Below are 10205 nucleotides of genomic sequence, written 5' to 3'. Positions count from 1 at the left end.
CATTCCCACTAAGTTCTACAGGGAGAACCAGCCAGAGATAGTGAACCCAATCAGGCAGCATGGGATTTGTAAAACACCATTTAGATCGGAAAACAAATCTACCAACAACGCAATTTTCACCAATGGGTCTATTTTCCCTCTCTTCGCTTCTCAAAACGATGGCAGGAAGATAGTAAGTGGGTGCCACTACGTCTGTGGGTGTCTGTGCCACTGATCTGTGAAGCTCCTGTAACATTTATTACCCAGAATGCCACCATCGGTGCACAGAGGACAGCCGCAGAATCTGCACAGGCCCATCCGGCCTGATGGCTGGGTTAAAAACTCTCTATAGCCTCACTTCCCAGACACTGACAAATCTTTAATAGGGAGCAAAGCGAAACAAAGAAACTTTTGATTTGCCTGGGGAAGAAATAAAAATCTTTTGAACCGAAGAGCATAGGTTTTCTTTAATTGCTTAAATTAAGAAGAAATGAATGTGCCTGGACAGCAGGGAATTTAGGTCAGTGAACAGAAGTAAAATAAACACTAGGATTCTCCCAGGATCTAGAATTCTCTAAGGGTCTCAGAATACTGACACCAAAGGCCCCTGGGCTTATGGGAAATCTGAAGCTCTCGCGGTGCCAATGCTGGTAATCGGGGTTTCCTCCCAGGCTTCTCCCCAAACACACTCCACCCAAATACCTGGAGGGCTGTGTGGTTTCAGTCACAGGATAAGGGTTGTGACCCCCTGCCTCTCGCAAAGGGGACGGACCCCCTGGGCCAGTCTTCACTGCCTGCCACTAGGGGTGAAGCCAGTCCCAGAGCATCCTGCCCACCTGCCAAGCCGGGGCCTCTGCCTCACCCTGCCTGCCCCAGGCGCCCCGCGGTCAGGAGTCTGAGATCGTTTCCCCCTTGAGGCAGGAGCAGGGCAGGACGCAGGGATGATGGGAGAGGATCCTTCCCTCAAGCCAAGCAGATATGAAACTTGATAAGACCCTGTGCAATTTTAAATGTCCTGCTCCTAAATGCCAACCTGCTCTCTGCTAGGAATGAACTGGTAGGATCTCCAGAAGGCATGCGTCTCGAGTTGTCTTTATTGACTTGCGCTGTGCACCTAACAGGAGCTGAGGTGTAAGTATTGTTCGGACAGAGCTTTTTGTTGGGATCATACAGGTGGATCTGGCCTGTCCACACCTGTGGTCTGTGCCAGGGGGTGGCTCACGGGGTGAGTACCGCAGAAGCCACAGTCTCGGTGGGGAGGGGAGAGCAAGACCCTCCTTCTGCCTTTTCCCCAGGTTGGCTCTTCTGCTAGGAAAGGGGGAACCAACTGTAAAAATGAGATTGAGAAGGGATCTTTTATTTACGACAGAACAAAACAAAAACAAACCGTTTCCCCCTAAATGTCCTGTGCAGGGGCCACGTGTGTTAAGGAAACTGCCCCCAGAGGTATAAGGACAGCAGAGTCCCAGACTCTGTCCCCGGGACCTGGAAATCTGCATTTTGATAGCAGACTCTCCCATTTTCCCTTCCCTCACACCAATAACAGAAACATTTGCTCTCCTGCCCACCACCCTCTATTCTGTGGCCCCTGCCTGTCTGCCCTGGGATGCCGCCCCTCCTTCTGTCCCCTGCCCCCCAGTCTCTACCTATTGAGAGTCAACCTGTCCTTGTTTAGGCCCCAATTCCTCTAAGAAGTTGGCCAGCCCCATCCACGCTGGTTTCTAACTTAATCTTGTTTTGCCAACAAATTAGTAAAATCCTTGGCTGGGATTAATGTATCGGCATCTAAACCGTCCTTCGCACGGCAGGTCAGAGTAAGACACGATAAAATGACGAAAAGACCTCGGAGGCAGGGAATAAGAGCTAGTCCGACCAAAACCCAAAAGCCCTCTCTGGATCCTAAGCATAACGATCTCTTGAATTCAGTTTTTGGCCAGATCCACGGTGAGAGGCACACATCTCGGAAGCTTAAAAAGCCTTCGAAGGGGATGCTGGCCGGTTGCCACACAGGAGAGGAGGGGAGGGATTACCCAGGGGCAAGAATCTGGATACCTCTCCTGACTCCAGAAACTGGCCACGTTTGGGGGATGAGTGTAAATGTTTGGGCAACCAAAATGTGTGAGAATCTTGGGAATTCAGGACAGAGCTAGTGGGGGGGGGGTGGGCAGGACACTAGGCCTAAGAACCCACCGTGGGTGGGATGACGCTACACCCAGAGATGGTACCCGGCCAGTGGGATGAACTGGTGTAGGGCAAGGCCGGCTGGATTATCCACTGGCTCAAGACCTGGACTGGACCTCCAGCTCCGTGTTAATCTCCCGTGTGACTTTGTATGAGCCAAGAAGCCCGAGGTCTTAATTTGTCTGTATACAGGAGGGGAGAAAGTCTTTATAAAGTTTGCTGCCTCTGTAAGGTCACTGTCACGATTCTACGACCACCCGGAGCAAAGGCACGCAGCACGAGCTACTCCTTTTAGCAGAAGTGGAGTACACGAGGGAGTGGGAAGCTGAATCTGGAGGAATTCTGGGCTCTGCAGCCCTGTGGACAGAGGTTTGCTGGATACTTTTTCTGTGAAAACCCCATTCATTCTGCAGGAAACCCGGGCCAAAGATAATAGGCATTTCAGAATGCCTGACATATATTCCTTTTTAAAAGCTTTTCACTGTGTTCAAACCTGTGCGTCAGACCAGCAAGCACATCGCTCTGCAGTCCAACAAAGTCAGCAGACAGCCTCACTGACGAACTCTTCTAGAAAGGCACTGGGACGGTTCATACCGTCCTGCCTTTTTTTTTTGCTACTCCTCATCTGTAGAGCAAAGCACACTTTCAAGTTACCTTTCTCGACTTGCCTATTGAACACTAACCCGTTCCTATCAAAACACCACTTAGTACACCCTTGGAGTCGACATTTTAAAAACTCCCTACACTAAATTTTTGAAAAATGTGACCTCTGCCTCTTCTGCGATTCAGAGAAATTTTCATCCGTTTTTAGCATCACTCCACAAAACGTTTGAGTGTGACGCTTATGAGCACACCCTGCGCGAAAGTACACAATAGGCTGGATAATGTTTTGCAACTCCCAGGCAGCTTCCTTTGGTTCCCTACGCTTATTACATCACGTAAAAGAGAAAGCCAAAATCATTCTCAGAACTCTGTACTTTGTCACGATGCCATACACAAACGCCCGCTGAAGGTCTGGCCCCAGACCTCAACGTTCACCTGCTTGGATCACGGGCACGCACAGCCCATACCTGTGCATGAACACCCACATGGCCAAGTGCACCTTTGCAAAGATGAGCCGGTGCAGTGATAGCAGCGGTTGGTCTATACTCACGCGCTTCGGGAGGTGGGTGCCCGTGCACACGACGTCCCCTCTCCCAGGACATGCGGGAGGTCGTCCGAAGCCCTGACAGCCGGGACAGTTGTAGCTGGCCTCGCGCGCGAGCCAGACTGGGGACTCTAGATCCTACCCCCACCAGGAGACAGACCTAGCGCCTGGGTACCAGGCTGGGGACCAATCACGGCGCATCCCCGGCCAACACAGCCAATGGGGAAGCGCGGTGGCGGGCCAATGAGGGTGCGGGCCGTGGAAGAAAGAATGTAACCAGTTGTCTCAAGGACACACAAAAGGGGGAGACTGACCTTCTCACCTTGCCAGGTGGCTCCTTTTCAAGTGGAGGTCACGCGGGGACAGGGAGGGGGTGGGGGGGGATGCCTCTGCCACCCCAGGTGCCCCACACAGCCCACAGAGGACTAAAGGGAAGTTCTCTAACTGGTTCCACTCACCGGACACTGAGCCCAGTTTTCCTCATCCGTCAAGTGGGACGATGACACCTACCTTACAGGGTTATCTTGAGGCTTACAGAAGACACCTTAAATAAAGGGTCCAGAGAACTAGGGGCTCCCCATCTCAGGGAAAAGATGAAAACATGTAGGTAGGAAGGAAACCGGCATAAAGGGGGTGGGCCAGGGGAATGATGTTTTAAATAAGAGGAGAGAACTTTGGGGAGGGGGGCGTAAGAAGGTTAGAAAAGAGACCTTCAAAAGCTTGGATTAAAATATCAAGAAATAATAAAAAAAGGACTCAGTCTTTGGGACAACAGGAAGCAGGCATTCTTTCAGTTGAGGGGGAAAAATTCCTTTTCCCCAAAGCTAGATATACTCTTGTCTTTTGGCCCTTTTTGCTTGATCCCCTGCACCCGTAAATATTTCCTGATGGTCGTGACCCCATCGCATCAGCTGTGCACCAGGAGCAGTAGCCAGGCCAGGTGCCCCCTTGCTGCCCTCTGAGGGGGCCGAACTTCACCCCGGGGCAGGGGTCACACAGAGGTCTCACACCTAGCTGTGGGCTTGGTGGTGCACAGATCTGGATCTCTGTCCAGAAGTGCCCTCCCCGTGACTGTGAGGACCATGAGTGAGCCAGCCCTAGCTAAACTGTGCAAATAGGCCACCTGGCATTCCGTCCACACTCCAGAAATTCAACTGCAGTGAGGGCCAGACTCCTCTTTAAAAAGGATTTTGGGGGATTATTGAATTATGTGTTATGTACAAAGAAACTGTCACATAGAAAGCACCTGGTAAGAATCAATTACCCTCCTTTTCAGGGTAAATGTCAAATGTTCATTTCAGTTCAATTCTGCTTAGGTCCAGGCTCTCCGGTGGCCTTTGATGCAGGGTCTCTGAGGGCCACTGAGGAACTCCTTTCTCCCCCACCCCTTCCTGGTTTCTCTCCCCCACCACTTCTTGCCTCCCACCATCAGCCCCTCCCCCCACCTCCGCAGCACTGCTGGGGCCCCAGGGAGCAGAGGGTGCTGGGGAGTCTGCAGCTCTGTCCTGAAGAGCCTCCCCTTTGCACCAAGAGGACACAGAGGGGCTCAGAGACCTACCTGCCTCAGGTTTTCATCTGATCAGTGCCCCCCCCCAACCTCACCCCTCAACCCACACCACACTGCCTCCCTGGATGCGCCGCCCTGGGAGAACCAGATCTGCATCCAGAAGAAATGCAGTCGGGGGGCAGGGGGATGTTACTAGGAGACCCCTTTACCTGCAGCAGCCTGATTTCTTGATTGGAAATGGAGATCTCTGTCCACAGAGATCTCTGTCCACGTCAGTCAACCTTCCCCACAGCCCTGAGGAGGAAGGCTCTGCTCCTGAACCCTGGTACCTCCTGGTGGCTCTCTTCAGCTTCAGATACAATCAGAGTTCTCCTCGGCAACATTCACACACACTGTCACTTTTGACCCTGCCCCCTCCCTCCCAGTAGCATAGATCCTTCCCTGAAATACCGCCCCCCCTTACACAGTAGCATAGATCCTGCCCTGAAAAACCCCCCTCCCCCCATCGGTTGGAGGACACTCCCTTCTCCTGGATCTAGCTGACCACCAGTCCACCAGGACGCCTCTAAGATCCCTGCATTAATGCCACCCCTGTGGGGCCACCCCTGTTCTGCGCCACTTGGCCTTGACTTTCTCGTTAGAAGAAAAGCCTTTTGCGCTTGTTGGTCTATCAACTTCATGTGGTAAAGGGCAGGGGCCTCAGACCCTACCATTTTTACATCCTTCAAACTAAATGAGAGTGATGGGTTGTGTATTGGGTACCCGCTATGTTCCTAATCCTTACGGACAAGTCTGTGAAGAGTCTTAACTCCATTTTATAGATGGGGAAGCCAGACTCCGAGAAGGGCAGTGATTTGTCTAAGATCTCAACATCTAAGGTTCTTTCTGGTTCTTTGCTTTCCATGGCTTTTGGGGTGACATCTAGTGAGATGACTATCAACTACCTTAGGCCAGAGAGAAATTTACCTGATTTTATACGCTTCCGAACGAAAGACCCGCAGCTTTGAACTGAGGGCTGTGGACAGTGGCTCTTGGGCAAGGATGTAGAGATACCGGAACCCTGTGCCCTGTTTGCGGAAATGTAAAACGGTACAACTGCTGTGGAAAACAGTATGGAGGATCCTCAAAAAGTTACAAGTAGAACTAACTGCCATATTATCCAGAAGTTTCACTTCTACATATTTATCAAAAGAAATGAAAGCAGGATCTTGAGGTGTTGGCCTCCCGTGTTCATCTACCATCATTCACAACAGCTAAGAGGTGGAAGCAACCTAAATGTCCATCAACAGATGAATGGAAAAGAAAATGTGGTGCACACACACTGGAATAGTATTCAGTCATAAAAAACGATGGATGAATCTAGAGGACATTATGCTAAGTGAAACAGGCCAGTCGCGGAATGACAAATACTGCATGATTCTACTTGTAGGGGCTATCTAGAGTAGTCAGACTCATAGAAGCAGATTGCTAAAGAGTGGTTGTCCGCAGCTGGGGGCAGTAAAATGCTGGTTACAGGGGCTGGGGGCAGTCACCAGGGGGAAATAGGGAGCTGATGTTCAATGGGTATAGAGTTTCAGTCACGTGAGATGAAAAAGTTCCAGAGATCTGGGCACGTAGTTAACAATGCTGTGCTATACACTTAAAAATTTGCTAAGGGTAGAGGCGCCTGGGTGGCTCAGTTGGTTAAGGGTCTGACTTCAGCTCATGTCACGATCTCATGGTTCGTGAGTTTGAGCCCCTCACGGGGCTCTGTGCTGACAGCTCACAACCTGGACCCTGCTTCAGAGTCTGTGTCTCCCTCTCTCTCTGCCCCTCCCCGCCTCAAAAATAAATAAACATTTTTTTTTTAATTTTTAAGGGGGTAGATCTCATCTTACATGGTTTGTTGTTGTTGTTGTTGTTGTTTTTAGTACAATTAAAAAAAGCAAGTTGAGGCTAAGTGATTTACTCAAAATTCAAAAGCCAACCAGTGGTGTCTCAATACGGAGTTTTGCCATTTTTATAGTGTCCTTCATGAAACTATGGATATATTCTTTACTTAATAAATATTTATTGTGTGTCCATTATGTGCCAAATAGTGTTTTAGGTGCTGGAAATATAATGATAAACAAAACAGACATAAAAGCTGATTCTTGTTGAGTTTTAACTCTAGTGCTGGGGGAGGGAATAAAAAATAAAAGTGTTTCTAGTATATTAGAAAGTTTGATAAGGAGGGAAATAGGGAGTACAGGGGAGAGGGTCCATTTCAAATAGGGTGGTCAGGGAAGATCTCTCAGAAAAGAGATTTGAGCCAAAACTTGAAGGAGGCCAAGAGTAAGCCAAGTATATAACAATGGGGAGAGTGTTCTGGGAGGAGGGCTCGGTACATGCAAAAGCCCTGGGGCAGAAGTGTGCTGAGTGCAAAGCAAGGCGTCCCTGTGGCTGGAGCAGAGTGAGGCAGTGAGTGAGGGGCAAAATAGTGAGACATGGGATCAGAGGGGCAAAGGAGAGGGGTGCAGGGTTTTCACGCGGCCACTCTGGCTGCTGGGTTGAGACGAGACAGGGAAGCCAGGGTGGAAGCAGGAAGATCAGGTGAGCCGTTAGAATTATACAGGAGAGAAAATACGAAATGTGGTGGTGAGGTTGAGAAATCATTGGATATTGAAGGGAAAGCTCGCAGAATATCCTGATGTGTTGACGGCGGAGGTGGGGGCATGGCAGAAAGAGGGGAGTCAAGAGTGACCCCCCAGGTTTTGAACCTGGACAACTGGAAGAAGGAAATGAAACAATGGGGAAGACCATGGGCCAGGTGGCGTCAGTCCATGTGAGTCAAATCATTGGTCAACCCCTTTATTAATTTTCTAGATAAGCTTAATTTTAATTGAGCAAACAATACACATTCCCCTTGTGAAAAACGAAAACATCTTGAGTGCACTCCTAGAGTTCCCTCCACTTTGTAGAATTGATTGCTGTCATTAGCTTGATATGAACGCTTCCAGATCCTTTGCTGGATGTTTACATGCCTATGGACGGTCCCTTGGAAAATGTAGTTTGGTTTTGCAAGTTTTCAGAGGAAAGAATGTTTCCGTCAACGTATCACTCCGAAGCTTGATGTTTTCACTCGACCACCAAGGTGGAGATCTACCTCATTCATTTACTGATGCACAGTATTCCATAGATTCCATAACTAGGGCGGAAAGGTGAATCCATTTGAAAGCGAAGAAACCTCTTGCAACGTGTGTTAGGGTCCTTTAGAAGATTAGTATACATACGCACATTCATTTACATATATGTGTGTATACACATATGTACACGGGGTCGGCAGGGGGGCTGCCCCAGTTATTGCAGTAGATAAAAGCAGGACTGCAGAGCGCAGAGAGTTACTTTTTAGGAAGCATGGCAATCAAGGTGGGATTCCCCCATGCAGTCTTCCCGTGTTTGTGAAGGCAGTATTACTTATTAACCTGGGAGTCTTGGATTGTTCTAGCAGTGAAAGTGAATGATTTTATAGACCCATAAGCCTATGGACTCCTACTGCTGGCAGCCTAAGGATGCCATTACTGGTGGTTTCCTGTCCTGTGTAAATGGGACTTGGCCGCCTTCTGGGATACAAGGCGGAGGTGTGGGAGAGGGGCGGGGTCTCTGATTTGAGCTACTCTTCAGGGGGGTATGGTCACAGTGGTCTGAGAAAGGTGGTTCACTTTCAGTCTCGGGGGCCCATGATCACTAAACAGACAGGCCAATGTTCCCAGCAGGTGCCTCATCCCAGCATGGGCTAGTAGCGCTGGAAGGACCTCAGGGTCCTTCTGATTCAAGATCTTTACGTTGCAGATGTGGAAGGGGAGCCAGGGAAATGTCACAACTTGATGATCAGAGTTCATGTGTGAGGTCCTATAGTTGGTTCCCCAAACTGAACTGTAGAGGCACAGAATTGGGAATTCCCGGTTTGGCAGCAGCTTATATTTATAAGTTTTGGGGAGGACAGTTGTAAAAGCTTTGTGTGTGTCAGCACTAAGATATGGCAATGAAAAAAGAATGTGCTGTGTTTAAAGATAGTCATTATATTTATAAAAGAAAATCAATATGGGTTTGTGGTAAGGAATCTGAAAAATATTAAACAGTATAAAGACAAAGTCAGGGGCGCCTGGGTGGCTCAGTCGGTTAAGCGTCCGACTTCAGCTGAGGTCATGATCTCGCCGTCTGTGAGTTCGAGCCCCGTGTCGGGCTCTGTGCTGACAGCTGGAGCTGGAGCCTGGAGCCTGTCTCAGATTCTGTGTCTCCCTTTCTCTCTGACCCTCCCCGCTTCATGCTCTGTCTCCCTCTGTCTCAAAAATAAATAAATGTTAAAAAAAAAAAAATTAAAAAAAAAAGACAAAGTCAGAAACCGCCCATAAAATCCACACTTCTAACACCCAAAGCCAATAACTGTAGATATTTTGTGTGTATGTATATATCAAAGATACAATCCACACACTTCTTTATTTTTTATTTTTATAATGTTTATTTTTGAGACAGAGAGAGACAGACTGAGCGCCAGCAGGGGAGGGGCAGAGAGGGAGAGAGACACAGAATCTGAAGCAGGCTACAGGCTCTGGGCTGTCAGCACACAGCCCGATGCCGGGCTTGGACTCGTGAACTGTGAGATCATGACCTGAGCCAAACAAAGTTGGACGCTTAACCGACTGAGCCACCTAGGCACCCCCATAGCACACTTCTTAAAATTAAACTTAAAAAATTATATATATAAATAAAACATTAACCTTTATATTTTGAAGTAATTGTAGATACATATGCAGTTGTAAGAACTAATATAGAGAGATCCATGTACCAAGTTTCCCCCGACAGTAACATTTTGCAAAACTATAGTACAGTATCACAGTCAGGATATTGAAATTTATAATCTACCAGTATCATTCAGATAGCCCTATCTTACTTGTACACATCTGTGTGTGTGTGTGGGTGTGTGTGTGTGCGTTTAGTTCTCTACAATTTTATGGCACGTGTAGGTTCCCGCATCCACGAACACAGTGAAGCCTTCACTTTGTCCTCTTATAATCATACTTCCTTCCACACACACCTGCCAACTCACCCCTGGCCCTTGGCAGCCACTAATCTGGTCTCCAAATTCTCTAAATGTTGTCTTTTCCAAAGTGTTAAGCAAACGGAATCCCATCTTTGGTGTGTATGTTACCTTTGGAGATTGGCTTTTTTTTCAGCAGCAGAATCTGCTTGAGACCCATCCAGGTTGTGCGTGTCTTACTAATTCATTTCTCTTTATTGCTGAATAGGATTCCATCGCATGAATGGGCCACGGTCTGTTTAACCAGAGGAGGTGAGGTGGGGCGGCTCTGCTCTGGGTCCCAGCATTGCCTGTCAGCCCTGTTTATTCTAGATTCTTTCAAAAAGACATGA

The sequence above is a fragment of the Prionailurus bengalensis genome, chromosome A2, assembly GCF_016509475.1.
Source record: "Prionailurus bengalensis isolate Pbe53 chromosome A2, Fcat_Pben_1.1_paternal_pri, whole genome shotgun sequence".
NCBI lineage: Eukaryota > Metazoa > Chordata > Mammalia > Carnivora > Felidae > Prionailurus > Prionailurus bengalensis.
The sequence above is the reverse complement of the archived record's forward strand: the minus strand, read 5'-3'. Positions refer to the sequence as shown.